This window comes from Paramisgurnus dabryanus, chromosome 1 (assembly GCF_030506205.2).
Source record: "Paramisgurnus dabryanus chromosome 1, PD_genome_1.1, whole genome shotgun sequence".
Lineage (NCBI taxonomy): Eukaryota > Metazoa > Chordata > Actinopteri > Cypriniformes > Cobitidae > Paramisgurnus > Paramisgurnus dabryanus.
Genome location: NC_133337.1, coordinates 8,910,922 through 8,935,517, shown reverse-complemented (window position 1 = coordinate 8,935,517; position 24,596 = coordinate 8,910,922). Strand labels below are relative to the sequence as shown.

The following is a 24,596-nucleotide window of genomic DNA, read 5'->3' as shown; positions in this document are numbered from 1 at the left end:
CAGTGTGAAAAACATAGTTTAAGTTTAAACTGCAACCTTACATTATGTCTACATTTGTGCAGTAATGTAACGTATTCAGCAATCATGACATGAATTCATGTTTTTACCATGTTGGGGTTATTTTTCTTTCATGGATTAGGGACCCCCTAAATAACCTTGCCACCCCATTTATAAAAGGTTGACACAAGTTTGCAACTCCTCAGGTTAACATGGGATTGTCGTGTATTGGTGAAAACACTGTCCTTGAATCATTATGTGACACAACTTTTTTTGTGCATGAAACAGCTACAGTGGGTTTAATAATACTTTCTTTCTCACTTACCTGTAGCCCGAATAATCACGCGCGTCTTGTTGAGTGAACTTTGGCGCGTTGTACAAAGTGAAACCATCCTATCACACGTAGCGAGTAAAGACAAGCCCTTAAAGTGATGTGATTTAGAGAGGCGGGACTCAACAAATGCTAATCCAATCATATTAGCAATGTGATTAGAGAGGCGGGACTAAAGAAATGCAAAGCCAATCATATTAGCGATGTGAGTTACGGAGGCGGGCATTGCAGAGAACGAAAGCTGTTAACCGTTTGTGTACCACATAGAGCGTAATTTTTACAAAACGGGATTGCAAAAGATTTCTAGTCTCATTTAAATGATTCCTGAAAAAAATATAATAAGTAAAAAATAGAAAACACAAGAATAAGAAGGACATTAGTGGTTATATATAAATACAGATTAATTGTTTGGTCGAAATTATTGCTAGGGACAATTCAGTCTTCCCTGAATATTGCTAGGGACATGTCCCTAGCGTCCCACCCTAAATCTACGCCCATGAAGATTTTTGTAATAAAAAATCTAAAAACCACTTGGGTGGTTCTCACGAAATCCAGATTTTGAAGCCATTTTTTTTGCACATATAAGATTAAGGTCTGAACTTACTAGAACCATTATTTTTAGAGGATTTAAAAAATATTTCCTATAAAATTATTTACATTCTTTAGATTATCATTATAAAAAATAATTATTACAGCAACATGATCTTACATTAAATATATGCATTTACAAACTCATGTTTTGGTAATGAAAACTAAAAAGTTGTCTAGGTACTATGACAAACAAAATTTCAACTTTTATCTTGAGGCAAAAAATAAGAACTGTTAACCTGGTAGCCATCTCAATGTCACAGTCAATTATGTCCCTTCCAACATATTTATTTTTTTTTTTTTTGAAAATGTTAGTTCCTTGAGGGCTTAAACAATGATTGAAAATTGTTGCGGAGGATGAGAAAATTGGTCTTGGACACATTTATATTCCTTATTATTGTCTCTACATATACCAATGATCACCAAATACCACATGTTTCCTTACTGTAAAAATGTATAGTATAACATGCACTGAAGCTTTTAACTTTTTAGATTTTTTCATTATAAATATTTCCATGTCAAAGAACCAAAATCCAGTCATGGACACATTGCCGTAATTAAAATTTTCCCCTAAAATTTGGAAAAACAACAACATTGGTTTGTATGATGTCATTTGAAATCATGTGCAAAATAGTACGTGAAGAGATGTTTTGTAACTGTATGCTTCTTATTTTGATACTTTTACTTTGCATTTATTTTTTTATCAAAATGTTGCATGACATAAGTCTAATTTCGTGAGACTTGCAAAGTGTGATTATTTCATATAGCATCAAGCACGCAGCTGTTCATTATGTTAGCATAAGATCAGTGTACAGATAATACAAATGCCCTTATCCATGAAATAATACAATTATTAGCAAATTGCACCATAGTGTTGCCAACTTGCGGAAAAATGTAATGTCTTTCTGGCATTGTTGGAGACTTTTGGAGACTCTGACGTGAAAGCACGTATAATTTTCTCAACAAGAAGCAGCTGCCACTTTTACATTTTTATCCTCATTTAAGCCAAAATGTAAGCTAACTGGACCATAGCAAAAATGTAACACTAAGTTAGTGCACATGTGTTAGCCGCTTGCTAATGTGACTCTCTGACAGGAGACTATATTAAGAGTTTAAACACCGACACAACATCAATACACATCATTCATCACCAGTCCAAGTTAAAAACACGATGACAGACATCAACATTTTTACACTCATTTAAGCAAGTATGTAGCTGGGCCATAGCCAAAATGTAAACAAAAGTACACATGCATTAGCCGCTTGCTAACGTGACTCGGACAGTATATTAAGAGTTTAAACACCAACATCAATACACATTACCCTGCTGAAAAAAATAAATAAAACCATCACAGAAAATTCTAATGGTTTCCATTAAAATACCAATAGGAACCATTAGCTTTTACCATTAAAACCACTTCACTGTAGTGTGTTTTGGGCCATATTCCATTAGAACCAATACCAACAAAGACCAATACACTGTAATGTGTTTTGGGCCATATTCCATTAGAACCAGTAAAACCAAAAGAATTTCTGTGATGGTGTCTATTGGTTTTCTTACCAGAGTATTCATCATTAGTCCAAGTTATAAAAACAAAGACAGAGATTAAAATGTTTACACTCATGTAAAAATCGACTCAATAGAAGCCAATATTATTAATCGTGCACTTTTTGGTTTAACTACTTTGCACATTGAATACATTGATGGACAGCTACATGATACACTGCACTGCAATACAGATCATTTTCAAAGCTATTCCTGTGGGCGGAGGTTAGTCAAAAACTGTTTTATTGATGTCATTCAATCAGGAAGTAGAGGTCTGTAGTCCAAACCAGCTGTTCGCTGTAGGCTTTGAAAGGGGAATTCTGTTAAAGAAAATATATCGCCTGGCAGTGAACTTCGTGTTTTATCATATTGCATGTAGTATTTATGCTCTAATTTCAACATTACAGATTAACTAAAGTTTGAAAAATGGGATCAGGAAGAACGTGACCTTTAAGCTTTGGCTTTGTTAATGTTTTGAGAGTGCGGCCTCTAGTGGTGCAGTGTTAATTTTGTTGACGAAAACCATTATGAAAATTATTTGTCAACGAGTTTTACACTGAAGAAAATAAGATTAAAAATTTAATATTAAAATGCATGGTTATAAAAACGGTAATAAAAATTTTTTATTCGTCAAGGAATAAGTTTGTTTTCTTGTTTTCCTTCACAATCACTGATTAAATGCAACTATCTTGAAGTGTGACTGCAGGCGAGTTATGCTGAAAGTTATTTTAAAGACAAGCACAAACGTTTTGTTATGCCAGGAGCTAGTACATAACGTGAAATGGAACAAAAGCCAAAAGAAACCAGAAAAGAACTGCAGTGTCTTTGCTTGAGTAGCAAGACATGTTACATAAACTGTATTACATTTGATCAATCATACAAGCATGTTAAAGCAACACCAAAGAGTTTTTTTAACCTTAAAATAACGTTTCCAAAAAAGTTTCAGTCGTTCATTCACTCAAAACAGGGTGCATGGCACTTTCACATTCGCTTTGGAGCCCTCTATCGGCCAAAACCGCACTAAAGAAGTTTCCAACCGTCGGGTCGCGGTCCTGTAGTTTGAGTGAAAACTACAAAAACTTGCTTTACGGCAGACCTACAATCCAATCAGAGTCAGATTTGCTGCAGTAGGCTAAATTATTTACGACAGTGGTAATGGACAATTCCACTTCCAACCTGTAGGGGGAGCAAAGAGCAAAAACTCTTTAGTGTTGCTTTAAATACTTGGTCCAATTTTTAACATGTCAATCTTTAATGTGCAATCTAATGCTGGCTAATGCTGAATTTAAAGATTTCGAAAGGGGGCGCGACCCGATTAGTGTTTTACTGCAGACAGTGTTTTTTGTCCAAAGAAATCTCTGGTGTGTGGTGGCATTGTGATTATTTTTGCTGCTACCAATCACGTTGGAGCCTCCCTGATCCCAAATCATGAATATCAAACAAGTTTGATATTTACGACTCTTGTTGGGGTTGCCTCTGACATGACAGCGGCAATAGCCAATGACAGCATGCAAGTTTCAACCGGATGCTGCATGCTTGTATAGCTGAAACAAGACACCCACAAACATGAGAATATCAACTAACAAGTGTCATTATAATGCAAGAACTACCATAACATTTGTTTTCTCAAGTCACGTTTTGATCTTGTGTTTCTGTAAGATCTCGCGTCACATTGAAATCGTGTAGTCTCGTGGTCTGGTCGAATCATTCAGTGTGTGCCTTCTGTGGATTATTTTGTTAAAAATAATTTGACACTGTCCCCATGTCTGTGATCTTCCATGGATTTAAAATCGTTTAAGATGTAAGTGTGTCCCAGGCCTTAGATTGATAATAAATCAAAGTGTCATATGTGTGGCAGATGATGTTATAGGTGGATATTATTTTTTCCTGCTTACATCATCATATAAAGAGATCATTCACTGATATTTTTAAACGTATGTTTTTATTCTAAGAAACTTAATGTTTAGCAATACAGTGCCCCCCCCCCCCGTAACATAAATTCTCGTTGACCAAATAAGCACAGGTGGAAATTATACGATCCAATTCAATTAACTACAGAACAACAGTCAATGTTTAAGGGAAGCAGGTTGCTGAATCTGTGCCAGTGGATGGTTTTCATTGCACGCTGAGTCCCTCCTGTTTAAAAATGCACACACAGTTGTTTTTACAAAATGACTTTGCTGATGAAGAATTCTGGGCCGTTCCGACCCAAATCACTGCACACAGATATTAAGCATTCAGCGTATGAGCTAATTAGAGCGCCATTAGTATGCGTTTTCTCTCCATCTCTCATTACATTATCACTTATACAGCAAGAGCTAGAGGGAAACAAGAGAAAATATAAGAACAAAGAAAAACATGCATTAATCATCGGCGCCACAATCTAGGTTGATCTATGGATGCTTGTAAATGTAGAATATTGTTTTCCCCTGAGCAGTAGCAAATGTGTAACAGCTTGGAAGTTAAAATTATACTACTGTCCTGTTAAGCACATATATTTAAACCTTGCTGGATATATGGAAATGATTGCAAAAAAACTACCAAATTAAAGGGATAGTTCGGCCAAAAACGATATTAAACCCATGATTTACTCACCCCCAAGCTGTCCGAGTTGCATATGTCCATCGTTTTTCAGACAAACACATTTTCGGATATTTTAGAAAATATTTTAGATCTTTTTGTTCATTAAATGTAATGTCACGGGGTCCAGCAATAGTCCACGACCTTCAAGTCCAAAAAAGTGCGTCCATCCTTCACAAATTAAATCCAAACGGCTCCAGGATGATAAACAAAGGTCTTCTGTGGGTAATCCGTGCGGTGTTGTTGTAGAAATATCCATATTTAAAATGTTATTAACGTTATAAACTACCTTCCGGTAGCGCCGCCATCTTGGAGTGATCCGCATTCAGGATGAGAGCTTACGCAGCGTACAGAGTTTCTCTGCTGCTGCTCTGTGCCCCCGCCCTCCGAATTTGTCATACGTCACTAAGAAAAGTGCGTACACTACGCTAATACTCTCTCCTGAGTCTAAGATGGCGGCGCTACCGGAAGGTAGTTTATAACGTTAATAACATTTTAAATATGGATATTTCTACAACAACACCGCACGGATTACCCACAGAAGACCTTTGTTTATCATCCTGGAGCCGTTTGGATTTAATTTGTGAAGGATGGACGCACTTTTTTGGACTTGAAGGTCGTGGACTATTGCTGGACCCCGTGACATTACATTTAATGAACAGAAAGATCTAAAATATTTTCTAAAATATCCGAAAATGTGTTTGTCTGAAAAACGATGGACATATTCAACTCGGACAGCTTGGGGGTGAGTAAATCATGGGTTTAATATCGTTTTTGGCCGAACTATCCCTTTAAAGTTGGAAATGGAGGAGAATGTGCTGTGAGAAAGTAGGTTAAGATTTGCAAACATAGTTGATACAAATAAGGTGTAGCTTTAAGAAGTTGATAAGGATGTTTTTCTTTATTACATCGGGAAATATTGTGTGGAAATAGCCGGTGCCCATGAAACTTACATCATTCTGAAGTCAACCAATCAGGAAATGGCAAACCACAGAGTACACTGTAAAAATGACATCAAATCAACAAATATTTTAACGTATCAAATTAAGTTACACAATTTCAGCTTGTTTTTAAGTCAAACGAACCAGGCTTTGGGGGTCAAACGCGCCCAAGTACGGTTTGGTTTGGATAGTGTGAGTACACCCAAAATGGCAGTGGCGTGGTTGGATAGTGCAGAATAAGAGGCGGTATTATCCCCTTCTGACATCACCAGGGGAGCCAAATTTCAATTACCTATTTTTTCACATGCATGTGGAGAATGATTTACAAAAACTAAGTTACTGGGTTGATCTTTTTCACATTTTCTAGGTTGATAAAAGCACTGGGGATCCAATTATAGCACTCAAACATGGAAAAAGTTCCATCATATTTCCCCTTTAAATAATATTATGAACACAATTAAAAGTTATGTGTGTATATTTTAGCGGCATCTAGAAGTCATATTGCATATTGCAAACTAGTGCTGCACAATTAATCGCATCGCAATCGCAATCGCGATGTCAGCCTGTGCAATTATATGACAGCAAAATGTTGCAATTATATTAAATAAATAAATGCGTGGACTTGTTAACACAAACTTCTGATAACAGTTTGATGATTTTCCTTGCTGTTTAAAAAAAGAAAGAAAAACTAACAAAAAAAGGCAGTGCACGTCTGGCATGCACGTGTGTGGTGTGCGTCGTCACTTATACCAGAGCGAAGATGGATGCAGAGGAGGTTGACAGTGATCTGGTAGCTAAAAAAAAACTATACGTCTGTTGTATGGCGGTATTTTGGATTTAGAATTACGGACACTGAGCAGTTGCTAGATCACGTGGCAATACGAAAACATTTCCAGTTTTACAAATACAAATTTTAGCTAAACTGTGTGTGGATTTTCCTTAAAACCCATCAAGTTGACTCATGACACCATGTAGTATAATCGCAATCGCACATCGCAATATTAGCATCAATAACCGCAATGGGAAAAATTACCCAAATCGTGCAGCCCTATTGCAAACCAATGGCTCGTTGTCTGAGACAACATAGTGATGGAATGCACTTTGTAAAGCAATCTGTCCGTTTAGGTCTACTGTAGATACATGACGGCAACTTCCATGTAAAGGGACCCACGGTGTATGTAGATAAAATCGGTTCATAGGTAATAAAAACAATACAGTTCATTATGTAAGGTCTCTTTACACTACTGATAATAAAGTTATGTAGATTATATAATATTTCTGTCAATAGATCCTCCTTTATTTTATACTATGAACCTTCAATGTGAATGAATATGAAATGGCCATTCCCCCCATTGGCCAACTGAGATGCTCTGGTTGTTTAACTTGCCTGTGCCACAATGCGGTTTAAAGACTCTCCGCTCTTATGTAATTGTACTTGCTGACTGTTGTTCTGTTTTTGGCACAGCACAAAGACTGTAAATAGGACTGAGCGTGTGTGGTGTAAGCCAGGAGCTTTGTTTCAGCAGAGATCTGAGTTTCTCCACTCGAATAAGAGAAGGCTTGGTTAGTGAATTTTCGTCGATTTATAATCACCCATAGGAAATAAAAATTACAAATGTGATCTCGCATCTCAGTTGTTTCTCCTACTTCTTGTGCACAAAAAATAAACAAAAGAATGACTACTTGTCCAAATTTTCTTCTTTTCCGTGTCGAGCATTTACACACGTCCTGCGTCAGCACCACGCATGCATTGTAAACGCAGTTAACACCCTGCTTCATACCTAGAGGGGTCATTGAGCGCTTTGGTCCTGTGCTGCAATACGTTATTGTGCTTTTTTGAGTACTGTACCTCGCCGATTCACTTGTATACTCATGTCTGGACTGTATAACATTATGCGCTGTCGGCGCAACATGGAATAAAGTCGTTCTTTTGTTATTTTTGTGCATAAAAAGTATTCCTGTCGCTTTATGAAATGAAGATGAAACACTGCAGGGCAGGTACAAATTGTACAATATTCTTTGCTGCCTTAAATTGTATTGTTATCTACTCATATTTAAAATTCATTTTAACTTACTATCTTGACTAGAGATGAGTTGTTATAACTTATAAGATATATGTGAAATTAGTCAACTTCATTTTATAAGTTGTAGCAATTTTTTTCAAGATAAATAGTTAGTTAAAATGAATTGTAAATCTCTATTGATTAAACAATAAAATTTAAGGCAGCACTAATTTTTTTACAGTGCATGGACTATTTAAACCATGCCTTTATTGCCTTTCTGGGCCTTGAATATCGGATTTGCGTTGCTGTCTAGGGGCTCAGAAAGCTCTTAAATTTTATAAAAAAATATCTTAATTTGTGTTCTGAAAAGGAACAAATGTCTTACAAGTGTGGAACGACATGAGGGGGAGTAATTAATGACAAAAATTTAATCCTGGAGTGAACTAGTCTCTCTCTCTAGTGTTTAAAAGATTCTTATTTATGTGTATTTTATTTTATGACTGTTTATTAATTGATGTTGAAAAAAATCAATAAAGTCTAGAGCAATTAAAGAGCAACCTCTAAGCAATAATATTTTATAATAATAGATTCTTTCTAAAAGATAAACATTAACTAACCATGAAGAGCAACCTCAACAAACTACTTGTTATTCACAGTAATAGTCTATGCTATTCATAATGTTATATTAAGTCTTCCAAGGGAGCCAGCAGAAATATCTAAAGACATCAAACATATATCATTTCAAAGCAACATCTCTGCTACTGATCTTGTAATTTTCTTCATCTTGTGATTTATGTAATGAAAAGTAAACAACATTGCAACAAATTTGAAAAGTGAGTCACTGGTGGTGGTTTGTGATTGGTGCGTGACTTAATTAGAGATGTTCCCATACCCTTTTTCTCTTCCTGATACCAATTCCGATTCCTGGGCTAAGGGTATCGGCCGATACCAAGTACTGATCCTATATCTGGGTGTGTATCTGTATTCAGCTGTATGTACTACTAGCCCTGTATGAATTGATATAATTATGTTATGGTGTGCTTCAGACTTATCCCTTAAAAAACATGAACAAATACATACAGTGAACAAGATTATTTTTATTATCTGAAAAACATTTGACAGTAATATTATTTATTTTTCTTAAAGGTAACAGAGAATGATACTGATTAACACCTTTTCATTGATTTCCAGGCACTTTTCACAATATGCATCTGTACAAAATCAACATTTTCACCCGAGTATCAGTAACCCTACCCACACAAGAGATCCCCACTACAGCTTGAGATCACAACTTGGCTATACAATTCACTACAATAAATATAACTTCCAGCACATAATGGTGGAAAAAGGACAATAATAATACCAATACCGGTAACACTTTACGGTAATGGTACATGAATTATCATGAATTCATGTATAAATTCATGCATGAAATATGCATTCATTTATGCATTAATATCTCATGAATCATCAAGAACTAACACAAGTTCAACGTCTTTCATTCATGACTTCATGGATGAACAACACCTTAATTAAAACATTAACTAAGAGGAGTACATCATCATGAATTATGATTTATTACACATGATCATGAGGTTTTCTTTGTTCACAAAAAAATCGGTCTTCACCACCCATTGTGGATAAAGCTACAGTAGTGGTGGTAAATAAATCATCATATATTCCATTATTAACTAAGCATTAACTATCAATGACTTCATCATGTGTGTGGCCCCTCAACTAAAGTGGTGACTTGGTGCTTTGAAACACTTATGAACAATGTGGCATAACTGGGAACATTCAAATTCTGTGGGCATTCAAATAAAGTGGTCATCATTAACTAAGCATTAAAGGAGCATTTCACCCGTAGAAACATTAATCTTTATTGAAAGTGTGTCATATTTGTAGTCGAAATGTAACATGCATTTAGAATTTGGTGCCTATTTGACCGAGAAAAGGGGTGTTTGTAGTCTCACTCCCTCAACAAAGATATTGCACTTCCTTCTTTCAATGATGCAAAATGATGATTTTTACATCATTGAAAGAAGGAAGTGCAACACTGAAATCTGTATTTCTCCTGTCTCAGCGGCAACTGAGAAATTGATGCATGACCATTCAAAAACATGGTCATGCATCCACATCAGTAGCATGGTCCACATCAGTAGCTTTATACTGTACATTAAAAGGTGACTCTTTACCAAAAAAGATCAACCTGTTTGTAAAATATTTTTTCTTTTTTTTCTTTTTTGTAAAACAGCTTTATGTTTTTGAAAAGTTTTGAGATATACAGGCACTTAAAATAAAGTTCATGGTGTATGTACCAATTTCCTTCTCAGCTCTTTCCAGCTGTTGATTCAACTGGTTTATACTGTTTATATATACTGAATAAAGCAGTAAAAGTTAAGATCAAAGTCCATTTGTGTCCACAGTACATTGTTTGCAACGGCTTGAACCTTCACTTTCATATTGATGTCATTTCCCAGTTATGCCACATTGTTCATAAGTGTTTCAAAGCACCAAGTCACCACTTTAGTTGAGGGGCCACACACATGATGAACTCATTGATAGTTAATGCTTAGTTAATAGTGGAATATATGATGATTTATGTACCACCACTACTGTAGCTTTATCCACAATGGGTGGTGAAGACCGATTTTTTTGTGAACAAAGAAAACCTCATGATCATGTGTAATAAATCATAATTCATGATGATGTACTCCTCTTAGTTAATGTTTTAATTAAGGTGTTGTTCATCCATGAAGTCATGAATGAAAGACGTTGAACTCGTGTTAGTTCTTGATGATTCATGAGATATTAATGCATAAATGAATGCATATTTCATGCATGAATTTATACATGAATTCATGATAATTCATGTACCATTGCCGTAAAGTGTTACCCCAATACCAATAGGGGAAAGGGGAAAAATTTTGTACTGCCCCCTTTCCAAGAAAGATAAATATCCAGGCAATTTCTTTAAAAATTTAATTTAATTTATCCATCTGTCTGTAAGACAAATTTTCCTATGCAGCCACTCTACCCAGTTCTACCACCCATTCTTGAAAGGAAGGGGCCTGCTCTGACTTCCAGCTCCTAAGAATAATCTGTCTGCCAATCTCTTATGTGTTTGTCTCTAATGTCAATGTCTGTCCACCCACCCAATATGAACAGCTTAGGACACTGTGAAACCTGAGTATCTAAAACCCTGCTAATATATTCATGTACTCTTTTCCAAAAATCCAGAATTTTTGTAGAGGTCCAGAGGGCATGAGTTAAGTATCCATCCTCAATGGAGAATGAATAATAACAGAGAATGATAAAACATTTTTACCTTGTCTTAATTGAAAAATGGTAGTCTACCCACATTCACGAACATACGAAAAGTGCTAGACATTCTGAACATCTACGTTTCATAGAAATTCTTCCTTTAGAAATGTCAGCCAGAAAATGGCCCAATCTGAACAACAGATATATATTACGTAAAATGCATCTCACTGCCCCCCCCCACTCTCATTCAATTCCCTTCCCCTTCAAAATAATTTGGATACATCCGGCCTCTCGCCTCCAACGGGAAGTAAATTGCAACATTGTTCGGGAAGTTCAAGGCGAAATGGCGAGTCGCGTTCCGAGGTGTGCTCTTCTATCTGTACAATTTTGGTCTCTCCGTGTTCTGAAGACAACGAAGTTTATATTCTAAAGGCAGCCAATCAGGGTCAAGTGCTTGTATTTCATAATGAGATTGCCAGTTAAGCCTGAAGGGATGCCAAATAGGTGCAAAACCATGCGTTTAAAAACCCCCACCCTATTATAAAGTAGCTTCCTGTGAGAATTTTTTGGAAAGCTTCTAATCCATTACAGACCCAACCAAAATTTAGTTGTCTACATGTCACATCACAGAACAAGGATAAATACCCGTTCAATCATTCTTTGTCACCTTTAAATGAAGAAGTACTTCAAATTCCACAAATCTAACACTGTAAACTGAAGAGTATTTAATTTTTAGAATATAACCGTATAAAAACAGTGCAACAAATAAATCTAGGAATATAAAAAATTATAAAATTATATATGAATAATATAAAAAAAATATCTCTGTCAAACTTAAAATTCCAGAAACAATTCTGTCAAATAAAAGCCATTTAAATTTTTAAATACAAAATCAAGTCCTTTAAAATCACTAAGGGCAGCCACAATGTAGTGTAATAAGAGGCTCGAGTATGGCATTCTTCTCTGCCATAGCCTTTAACCATTGTGTTCTTCGAGGTGACGTCAAATTATACTCGTAACACCCCTCAAAACTTCAGCATGGTGTATATGAGACATGGTGCCGGTTAACTGGCTGGTTGGTCGAGTATGTAATCCAGCTAAACAGCAAACATACCGCTAGCGTGCTTTCATTTAGAAGAAGACGAGAATTCCGATTTGCTGCGTTAAGTTACCCTGGGTTATCTCCTTTTAAACCCTGCTTTTAACCCTAGGTTAAGGAGCGTTTCACACTTAATTAATTTAAAACTAATTTAGAAGCAGGGTTATCCCTGAAATTAACCAAGGGATATGAAACACTGCTCGGAAGCAGGGTTAGCACCGCTTTTGTGGGGTGAACCCTGCATTGTGGTGCCAAATGCATGCAGTGTGAAACAAATCTTATCAATGTGTTGCTTGATAATTAGACTCCTGACCCAGGTCTTAGGAATACAGTGTGAAATGTCAGATTATAAATACCCAGGGTTATCTCTTAACCCCTGGTTAGGTATGAACAGTGTGGGACACATAAGGATTCAATTAACCCAGGGTTTAGAATAACCCGGGGCTAACTAATTCCAGTTTTAAAAGACAGATGAAAACAACACACACCTGCACTCCAAAAATGTGTTTTGCGAAAACAATGATCGTGTTAACCGTGTCCTGAATTTTAGCTTTGAAGGGCATGTACAGTGTATCCCGGCAACAGGCTTTTCAGAGGACTTGCTAAGACAGCATACCCGTCAAAACTGTCAAACTGAATTTATCCGTAACTGAGCCTGTAAATGTCTTGCGTGTCAGTCTCTTTATATTGAAAGGACCTGATGTCCAAGCCAAAGGAAGTCTGTTTTTACGTATTGTCCCGGAGGTAATCGTGATGCCTTAATTTCACGTGGCAAGTGGAAACGTCCTTTCCGCTGATAATGAAAGCTGTTATGTGGAGCTGCATTCAGCTATCGTGGCAAGCAGATAATGGAGAGAGAACTAGTCATGTATGAATGAGATGTGGTGGGAGTGAGGTGGGTGTAAAGATGCATCACACAGAGTGACTGATATAAAACGTTTTGGTTATAACACACTTACCCCTGTGTCCTTTAAAAATCATATTCATTTTAATAATTAAAGTCCCCCTGTAGTCAATCATCTGATCACTTTGAACATCATAATAGCAAATGTCGCCAGTAATTTCTTAATGCTTTGTAACTCTACACCATTGCCACATTTAGTATATGCAGATCTATGTATATGCAAATAAGCCCTTACCTGTACTCATTCGCACAGCTCTGACATTTGATATAAATATTATTATTAATTTTTTCCACCTCCAACATAGATATATCAGATATTTTGCACAAGACAAATGTCTGGGTTCACATGGGTTTTCACATACTGTGAGAAACAAAATATTTATTAATACTAATTAATAGTTATTGCTATTTGCCATTAATAGTCAAAGAACTACATTGCTTATTACACTGCCTGGTATGACAGACAAAACACGATCGATGCAACAATCCAAAGACTTTATTATTATTTTACCAATTAGAAACCCAATATAATGTAGAACTTGGCTTGAATTTGTCTGTATTAGCAATGATATTAAAAGATGTGTCAACACAGGCATGAAAACTACACCAGTTATAGTCTTTTGTGGACTTTAACTCAGTAAGCCCCCTCGGGTATCACATAATTTACGCACGGTAATAAGCCCAAAACATTCATGGCAGTGTAAAATGTAAGAATCTGTGATAGTTGTATCCTTCATGATGGTATAGGCAAGCTGTGAACACAGATTTGTACAAACAAATAATACTAACAAATTGGACTATTTAATCCATTTTCTTGTTGATCTTTGTGCCAACCCCTGTATGCACCTCAGTAGGAGACAAGATGATTAACCATGTTTATCAGCCGGAGCGGACGGTTCGCCAACCAGCCCAGCGTGTTTGAGGTTCCATCATTCAGATCGGATATCAGGAACGGCACTAATCTTCCCCGCAGGCAGCGACGTCGATGAGTGAAGTTGACACAGCATGTCACACCTGTTTCCCTGATTCGCTTCAAAAATCAACAAATGATTGGCTGCCAAACTGAGTGCTGTTCCCAGGTGACAGAAAAGGTCTGACGTTTGGCCAGGACCAGCGAGGTACTGATATTTCAGACTAATGAGGTTTTTCTCTACACATTAGTATAGTTTTAAACTAGTTTCTATTGCTCGAGGTTTTTCCAAGGGTTGCTTTGCTAAATGCTAAATGCAATACTCACCCTGGGTGTATATTCATTCATTTCTTAAGCGAACACAATCACAGTCATATAAAATAATATTGTCTTATACCTTTGTAATGGCATTGAATAGCATTTATAAAGCGTACGCACAAAACGGGGCTGGAAACATGTGTACGCCACTTCCCACGCAAAGGTTGTGATTTATAAAAAAAAAACAAAGTTAATGGGAGAATGGGCTTGCAGAGTGCGATCTGAGGATGAATTATGTACGCACACTTGCAGGTGATGTGTGATTTATAAAGGGAACATTGCTTTGTTTTATAAGTCTTAATATTTTTTGGCGTATGCCATTTTTGGCTTTTGTGCGTACGTAAACTTTTAGTAAGTATCCTACGCACAGTTTTAGAAATGAGTCCCCTGGTTTTTGAAACATCCATCCATCATCCATACGATTCAAATGGGTTAATATACCTCTTCTGAAGCAAAATTATACATCTTTGAGAGAAAACTATTTAGAGATCAATAAGTCACATTTTAATCTAAACAACATTAAGTTGTATATGATCTAAAATGGCAGAATACAGGCTCCAAGACAATCATTAATGGTGCCAAAGAATGAATCTGTTAAATTGGTCCCTGATATCTACATAGAAGGTATGTGGCTTTATTAAGTGAATTTTTTTTCCAAAGACTTAAGAATAAAATGGTTTATTATTACCTTATTTGAAAGAGTCATGAATAATAATGTTGAGCTCTTCTCTGATTGGCTGTTTAAACAGACCTCATGTTTGAGTCTGTATCAGATGAATATACAAATTTGAGGAATAATCAATTGTTTGGACAATGTTAATGGACGTTTCTGAGTGGTAAGTTAGCTTTTTTTCAGTATGGACCTGCAAAACGTAAGTAGTACGTACGGTAGTAGAACTTTAGCCTAAGGCTAGCATATACCATTAACTAACATATAGCACTAACTCAGCAGCAGTCACAACTATGTTTTAGCATTGTAACAACATTGTATTTAATGTGTAATTTAATGGTGGGGGCGGACATCATGACTGTGATGGCACAGTTGGTGTTATGTTGGTCTTTTTCCCAGCGGTCTTTTGCATGCACAAGGTTTACATTGGGAGGAGGAAACAATCATGTTTGAAGCTCACGATGTATATTATCATGTACTGAACTCATTATTCGTAAATAAAGCTTTACATTCTACGGCACCTTTAAATTTTGTATCTTGTAACTTTGAGTTTTGTCATGATTCATACAAGTCACAAGACTCAACAAAAAAAGCATACATTTGTGTTATTCCATACTTATAATGGTTTACTTTTATTCTAAAATATGAAAAAAAATATTAACACAAAATGTGTAAATGACCCTAAACACAGTAGTGTAAATGTTTTGCAATAAATCATTAGTTACAATTTCAAATGTTTTGAACAATATATGAAGAGTTTGGTTCCAAAACGAGATAAATGCTCTTAAAAAAAAGTTACTGCCAAAATCAGTATTGTATCAGGTCAGTATTAAAAAGTAAATTCTTCATTTTACGCAAAATCTGATATCCGCCGTGTTATTCTATCATCTTTTCACCCCTTTTTTCTAAAACGCAATAAATGGCACTCCTCCTTCTCTGCAGAATGCAATAAATCTGCTTAACCAATCACAGCGCACCATTCGACAAATTGTAAACAATAATGGCCGTGCTTTGAATACACACAGAATCCTAGTTTTCTTCATCTACTTTGTACTTCGTGATCCACAAAAAAAAAAAAAAATAATAATACTTTGATGGCATTAATAAACCTGTGGTGGTTTTCTGTTACGAGGAAGAAATGTAAGCCAGCAAAATCTAATTATTTACGCGAGAGACACTCGGGAGACTGAAAATGTCGGCTGTTGCTTGTTCTCCCGACAGCATTAAGCTTCTGTCATGCTAACACATTGGCCCCAGAGGATCTTATGATAAACTTTCCATTATTTTACTCAAAGTCAACGAAAATCTAGCAGGATATAAACATTTTAAAGCTGATCGCTGTCAAAAAAGTTCAGCGACGACATCCCAAGGATGAAAGCAGCAATGACAGTGTTCTTGATATGACAAAGTAAGTGTATTGATTAATTCCATTAATGTTTATTTTTTATCAGTTTTTACCACTAGTCAACCAAATGAATATAACATGGCAAAGATGAATGCACATTTATATCATGATTCAATAGATTTATAGCATTTTGAAAAAAAAACTAATCAGTTTTTATAATAAATCTTTGAAAATCAAATTATGGATTGAATGTTTAATGTTATTATAACCTAAAGATGCTATGTGGAAGTTTATAACAGAAAAATAGTGGTTTTCATCTTGTCACTTTCTTGGTATAGAAAACATGTTCTTTACCCAAATGAGTCAAAATGGATTTATTGCATTTTAGAACCAAACTCTGGAATATATAGTCCATCATCCTAAAAAGACTTTCAACTTAAAATTGAATAAAAAATATTTTAATTGTGTTGCCATGCATGCATCAATGTGCCATGCTTATATACTGAACAGCAAGAATAGAAATCCAAATGTTTGGTCTACAGCCAATGTCTTTATGGAAGTTCATGTGTCTATTTGTTTCAGCACCATCATAGTGGCTGTCAGCTTGTGCTCACATATTAACTCTAGAGCTGTTGGATAGCCGCCCCCCTGCCAAATGACAGCTGCTTCCCCTGGAGTGTCTGTGTTCGCCCCCATCAGCATTCCCTAGCTTGCCTGCCAGGAGCCAGGTAGGTGCCAAAGACCCGAATCACATGGTTAACCACTAATTCAAACTCAGTATCAGTCTCTCACCACAGGGGTCATGAATTATATTAGCCTTTAGATGTCTTTTGCAATGCTGCAGAGTGGCTTGCATCGATAGATTGATAGATGAAAACATACAGTATGTCTACACAAAGATTAAGATAATTTCAGTTATTTACACACAAAAAATCATATTGAATAAAAATAAAGATGGCAGCATCGGTTTTGGTATCCCCAGATGACACTGTGACTTCTTTCAAGGCAGAGAACTGTCATTAGCTCTGGATCCAAAGTCCCAAAGATCCTTCAGCCCAGTCACATTCAATTTGAATTTCATGTTGATGGAGGTGCAAGGTTGTTTTTGTTCCTTGAAAGCACACACACTTCAGTTTGTATGTGTCTGCATGTGGCTGCTTATGACCTTCTCTACGGCCATATTCTTCACAGAGTCAGATCATAGCTCTTGGCGAGAGACGCTTTCTCTCTCCAAATCCACTTCATGCTCTAGCACTTGTGTTAAATTTTCCCACCAAGACAAAAGAAGGATTAAGTCAAGTTTACGATTCTCCCTGACTGATGATAAACACACACTTTATATTTCTTCGTTTTCTCATCTTCTGAGAGCCTTCGGTTTGGCTCGCGGCAGTTCACGTTCAAAAGCTACAGTAGATTTTATTCAATGTGATGTATCGTGGCGTTCGCAAGTTAATATTTTTAAAACAAATTCTCTCTTCGTGCATGGCTGCCCTACTCAAGCCTGAAAAATAAAGCTTAATTTTACAAGTCCCTGTAGCTTTGGCTTCTGTGTAAATTATTAATCTTTCGCAGCTTGCTAAGGCTTGTTTCAAAGCTTTGTGTTCACAGGGGTAGAGAGAGAGAGAAAATTTAATCAAAAGGTAAAGAGGAAAAGTCTGAGAGGATGGAGAGGTAAAATAAAGCTGATTTTCGAGCTTGGTAGACAGCAGGCAATGTTGTGAGCAAGATGACCCTGACCTTGGTTAGCACAGCTTCACCTTAGGTGAGTTTCTGCAGTATGCATCTACAGAAACAGTGAAAGTGAAGTGAAAGTAATGGCATGTTGCCACTGCAGTGTGTCTGCATCTCTCTCTTTATGCTTTATGTTTCCTAAGGTCTGCTCATGAAGAGAAATGTTATATTTAGCCAAACTGTATTTTGTTTGTTCATTGGATGTAACGGTGCCCTTGGAAGACTGCCAGATTGCTGCAAAGTGCTGCCTCTCTTTATTTCTCTCTCTCTCTCTCTCTCTCTCTCTCTCTCTCTCTCTCTCTCTCTCTCTCTCTCTCTCTCTCTCACACACACACACATTCTGGTTTCCATGTTTTGTGGGGACATTCCATAGATGTAATGGTTTTTATACTGTACAAACTGTATATTCTATTCCCTTCCCCTAACCCAAACCCCAATCATCACAGAAACCTTTCTGCTACTTTAAATTTTCAAGAAACATCATTCTGTTTGATTTATAAGCTTGTTTCCTCATGAAAACCTCAAAATGTCCCTGCAAGGTCACAAAAATACTGGTATTCCTATCTTTGTGGGGACAACTGGTCCCCACAACGTGATAATTACCAGGTACACACACACACATATACATATATATATATAGTATCTCATAAAAGACCCTTCTCAAGGGACAATAAAAGAAATAAATATAAATAAAATTTGGATATATTTTAGAATAGGCAATGTGCTGCTTATATAGCAGTATAGATTTACTGTCCTTTAAAAATAACTTAACATACAGCCAATATTCTCAGAATAGCTTGCAACAAGAGTGAGTACACATTAAAGGAATAGTCCATTTTCTTAAAAGAAAAATCCAGATAATTTACTCACCACCATGTCATCCAAAATGTTGATGTCTTTCTTGGTTCAGTCGAGAAGAAATTATGTTTTTTGAGGAAAACATTGCAGGATTTTTCTCACTTTAATGGACTTTAATGGACACCAACACTTAACTCAACATGTAACAGTTTTTTTTCAACGGAGTTTCAAAGGACTACGATCCCAAACGAGGCATAAGGGTCTTATCTAGCGAAACGATTTTCATTTTTGACAAGAAAAATAACAAATATACACTTTTAAACCACAATTTCTCGTCTAGATCCGGTCCAGCGTGACCTAACGTAAATGCGTAGTGACGTAGGGAGGTCACATGTTACATGAACGCACATTTGCGGACCATTGTAAACAATAAACTGACACAAAGACATTAATAAGTATCATTTCACATACAACGACGTCGGAACGGTCCTCTTCCAACACACTTGTAAACACTGGGGCGGAGTTTCGCGTTCGTCCTCTGTGACCTCTTGACGTCATGACGTATTGCGTGAGGTCACGCTGACGCTTTCAGGATTGGATCTAGACGAGAAATTGTGGTTTAAAAGTGTATATTTGTTATTTTTCTTGTCAAAAATGAAAATCGTTTCGCTAGATAAGACCCTTATGCCTCGTTTGGGATCGTTTATAGTCCTTTGAAACTGGAAACTGTTAAAGGTAGGGTAACAGATTTGATCCTGAAACATTTTTAGTTATGCTGGTTAAAAGTCTCCTCACATTCTGATAGCAATCACTGTGTTAAGTTGTTTAAATGTATTTGTAAAAATGTATGTCATCTGTGAAAGGCGTAGGACCAAAAAATGTTCAACAAATCATAGATTTCGGTCCGAACGGACGTTTCCTTTTATGTCCCTCATACGTAAGCGTAATTTGAATTCCCACCGCGCAGCGAGTCCACGCAGATACCATACGTCATCGGCGCGTTCACGTGTGCTCTGTCTGTAAACAGCGAGAACACCAAACTTTTCTGCTGAATTGACAACCTACACAGGAGCAACAAAACTAAATGCATCTTTTATAACAACAACAGCAAAAACTGCCTGGATGAGCAAGAGCAAAAACCCAAATTAACATCTGTAACTTTACTGCTTTACCGCGAGATGCAAACAGCTGCAGGAGGCAAAGGGTCTGAAAGGGTCGTTGCACTGTTTATTTTGGTAAGGTAGGTACGCGATATGTTTGTATTGAGATGGATTCAGATATTCTACTTTGATGAAACGTTGTGTTGCTTATGAAATTTGTGTTCGTTTTCCGGATTAGCATAACGATATAGTTACTACGTCTACACAATCGAACGTGTGCTTAAACTAATTCTGATGTAAACCAGTTGTTTATGTTGGTTATTTTGGAAGTGTTATTCACTTTGTACTGCAAAGTTTTCTCACTGGTGAATGAGACATGAGATGTGACCGTCTGATCTGTGCGTGTTCATGTGTTTGGAAAGAGGCGTGACTTTGGATGGCGATTTGACTTGAGGGTGGGATCGGGATTTCATTGCTAGGCGGCTACCGTTAGCATTTTTCAAAATGTGTTACCCTACCTTTAAGTGTTGAGTTAAGTGTTAAGTGGTGGTGTCCATTAAAGTCCATTAAAATGAGAAAAATCCTGCAATGTTTTCCTCAAAAAACATAATTTCTTCTCGACTGAACAAAGAAAGACATCAACATTTTGGATGACATTGTGGTGAGTAAATTATCTGGATTTTTCTTTTAAGAAAATGGACTATTCCTTTAAGTGATAATAGATTTATATTGTTTGAAGCTCCCATAACACATGTTAATCCTGAGTACCTATAGCGTAGTATTACATCCTTCATATCTCCAAAGAGTCTTTAGTTTATTCAGATTTATAAAAGACAGATCAGCTCTAGCGAATGCTACCGGAAAAACACGACCCCCTCAAGGTGTACCGCAGGAGGAGCCAATCACAACATTGCCAACATTTCTCTTGAGGTAGCAGAAGGTCAGATTGTCTGCGCTCAGACCATACTCCGCACACTGAAACAATGCTTTTCTTTCATGCAATAATAGATAACTTTATTATTATAGATACACATAATTGTACATGACGCTCATCACAACCCATTCTACTTACATTATGGTTTATAAACTTCATTTGGTAGTAAAGGGTGGAATTTAAGTTTAGTCTTGCACTAGATTTCCTCCAGCATCTAGTGTCAAAATGTGTAGCGATTATATCAGTGGGCCCCAGTTTTTAACACTTTATAAAGTACATTCATTTATCCTAACTATGTAAATGGTGCACACTGAAAAGTTCGAGAACTACTGGATTATTGAAATTGTTATTTGTAGGTTTGTTTAATTTGATGCATATTTACAGAGAATGAGCTCAGTTCACATCAGATATGAGTTTAATCAGATACATTACTGTGGGTGACACACTCCTGCAATAAAAATGTGCTTTAATGGTTTTATGTTTTGGAAACAAATATTCCAGGCAGTCATTTAGGCTTCAAAAGGACCCTGACCTATTTCTAAATTTGGACTCGCTCAGGAGAACAAGGAGTCAATCCATGCAAAATTTCAGTGTGTGATTGTTGTCCCACTGTTTATATCGTGATTTCTGTGAGGTAAATTATTCTACTGGTTTTGTTATTCTTTGGGAATGAGAACATTTTTCCAAGAAAAGCTTTTGTTGTCCCTAAATCAGTTTTCTCTTTAGCCATGTGTTTCCTTTGCAGAATCTTTCCTCTCCAAGTGTGAGATTAATGCAAGCAGACAGAACAGGACCACCCAATCACATTTTCAAAGACTGCATCAGATGGCAGCAGTGTGTCCACCTATGGTCCGAACCGCATCAGCTTTTATCAGCACAATCTGCTCCTGTGTCCTTAGTGATAATGCACTCGGTCGCCAATAGGAGACTCAGGTTCACTGGTTTGTTTTCCACATCGAATATTAACAACCACAACGGAAGAACTTCTAAAAGATGTAGAGGTGGAAATTTTTTATGTTTATTCAAAAGGTCATTACAGAGATGATTTCTGTGGTAGTTCTCAGATTGAATTTGCTCATTTTAATTGCCTGTAAGAAAGGCAGCACACTCCTATAGAAACATTGGGAATTTAGCTTGGTGGTTTTGCGAGTGCAATGAGTCTTATCGCACATCAACAAATGGAAAGTGCAACGAGGAGAATCCATAAAATTACTTCTGTGTTAGAAAATTATTCAAACTCCGCTATAACAAAGATATTTAATATTGACAAGATGCGTCACTGGTATTGATAATGAATAGAGGAGATCGCAATGGTCAGAATAGCCACTCTACTCCTGCCTCCTAGTAGGAAGAGCCAATTGTCAATCAGAATCCTCTGAGAGAGGGACATCCGCAAAATGCCAGAGGCGTTGCCAATATGGTGGCAGAGTGCTGTGATTTTGGCCTTCGGCTAAAATGAGTTAACACATGCAATCTTTACTGGTAGTGAAAATGTTGAAATTAACACTTATATTAAAATAAAACGGCAACATACAGTTCCTTGCGATTCTCACATCCTGAAGAATCAACCGTACTTAATGCTGTCACACAGACTGATATGCACTTTGCCTCCGCTGAATAATAAAGCATTGTAAAAATGATAAAAGCTACAGAGGCAGATTCAAAATTTCCCATATGACTCTCAATTAGGGCTCAAGGCATTTGCATTGTTCACCACAGATTTACATTGGGGAAAATTTGGGGTGCTGTTGAGCTCAGGTGGGCAGAGGTACTAACAAGTTTTAAAATCATCATAATTCTTCTTACAACATAAAGTAATTCAGTTATACCTTTTGTATCGTATTTTGTATTTGAATCTGTATTTGTATTGTATAGTCAATCAAAAAAATATTGGGTTGTTTTAACCCAACTGCAGGGTTTTTTCAACATGGGCGATTATTAAATAACCCAGCAGTTGGGTAAAGACAGCCCATTATTTGGGTAATTTTAACCCAGAAATGTGTTTTGTCCAATAGTTACCCAGCCCTGGGTTAAAAACAACCCAATATTTTTTAGAGTGTATTCAATGTATATTTTCTTTATAAAGCACACATAAACACAATCACAAGGTTAACCAACGTGATGTACATTAGAAACAATAAATAAAAAGAACACTTCAAACAACAAAATAAAATACACACAATAAAACTAATTAGTTGTTAAACAGATAAAAATAGGATTAAGCTTTGATTTAAACATGGAAAGAGATTGAAAAGACACTGGTAAACCATCCTATAGTTTGGGGCCAGCCTTTGCAAAGGCTTTATCCCCTCTGTTTTAGCTTAGTCCTGCACACAGAGTAATTTAAAATCCCCAGACCTAAGTGACCTAGTTGGGCTATGAGGGAGTATCAAAAACAGAAAGGTAGTCTGGAGCTAAGCCATGTAAACATTTGTAAACGGAAACTAAAATGATGAATTCTATTCTAGATTAACCGGAAGCCAGTGCAGAGACGTCAAGATGGGAGTAATGCAATAACATTTTTGGCTGCCGTTAACAGCCCAGCAGCAGCATTCTGGACAAGTTTTAAATGCTTAGTAGATGAAATATTATCTCCATAATAAAGTGAATTACAGTATTCAGGACATGTGGTAATGAATGTGTGGATAACTGTTTCAAAATTCTTAAGGTAAAAAAGTTTTAAATTTTTAAGGAAAAAGCTTGATTTGATATACTAATATACTAATGCCGCAATAGCTAGCCTGTCTGGAATCGAGCATATATTAAAACACAACACTGTGTGACACTTGCATTACATTCTCTCTCCCTGTCCTGTCCTCGAACCCGAGGATATTGAGACGAACAGACCCAGTTTCGGCTGCCGTAAAGGTCAACACACCACTGATCTACTGGCCGTCCTTCAACATGTTGCCCAGCCAATACCTGACCAACGACCACGAACCCATTAAATCTCCTTATCCGTTTACATACCGTTTACATCCCACATAAATAGCACCCTCTTGTATACGATGCATTATTAATATGCTCGCTTGTAAAGTTTATTCATAGCCCCTGTATTTTGCTACTTATATTGTCTGTCGATTTTTCTTTGTTTCCCCTGCTTCTTTTAATGTAAAGCTGCTTTGAAACAATTACCAATTGTGAAAGCGCTATATAAATAAAATTGAATTGAAATTGAATTGATGACAGAATTAATCTGTTTATCAAACCGAAGTCCTCAGTCAATTAGAAGCCAATTGCGGCTTGGAGTATATAATCATTGATGGATGCCAATTCACTCCCTAGCAACCAAACAGAGCTACCCTAGCAACTGTTTAGCAAGAACAACATCTCTGCATCTGAGTATTATAGAAACAATGGGGTGGGCTCTTCTGAAACATGTTAACATTATTGGACCATTTTGTTTCCCAGAATTTGGCACGGCAAGCACCACTTCACATTTTCTTGAAAAAATTATCCCATTTAGTTTAAATATGAAAATCATTATTAATAAAATAATATTTGGGAAGTAAACAGTAAAAAATTCAATTTCTGACT

General features: G+C 36.6%; 1 protein-coding gene across 1 annotated transcript in view; it reads left to right on the top strand.

Annotated features, from left to right (window-relative positions):
• Positions 1 to 17,347, top strand: part of gpr85 (G protein-coupled receptor 85) — a 53,040-nt gene extending 35,693 nt beyond the window's left edge. Inside the window, exon 3 of the transcript XR_012337859.1 lies at positions 17,079 to 17,347. The gene's annotated coding sequence lies outside the window, so the exon portion shown is untranslated. The remainder of the gene's footprint in view (positions 1 to 17,078) is intronic.
• The last annotated feature ends 7,249 nt before the right edge of the window (positions 17,348 to 24,596 follow it).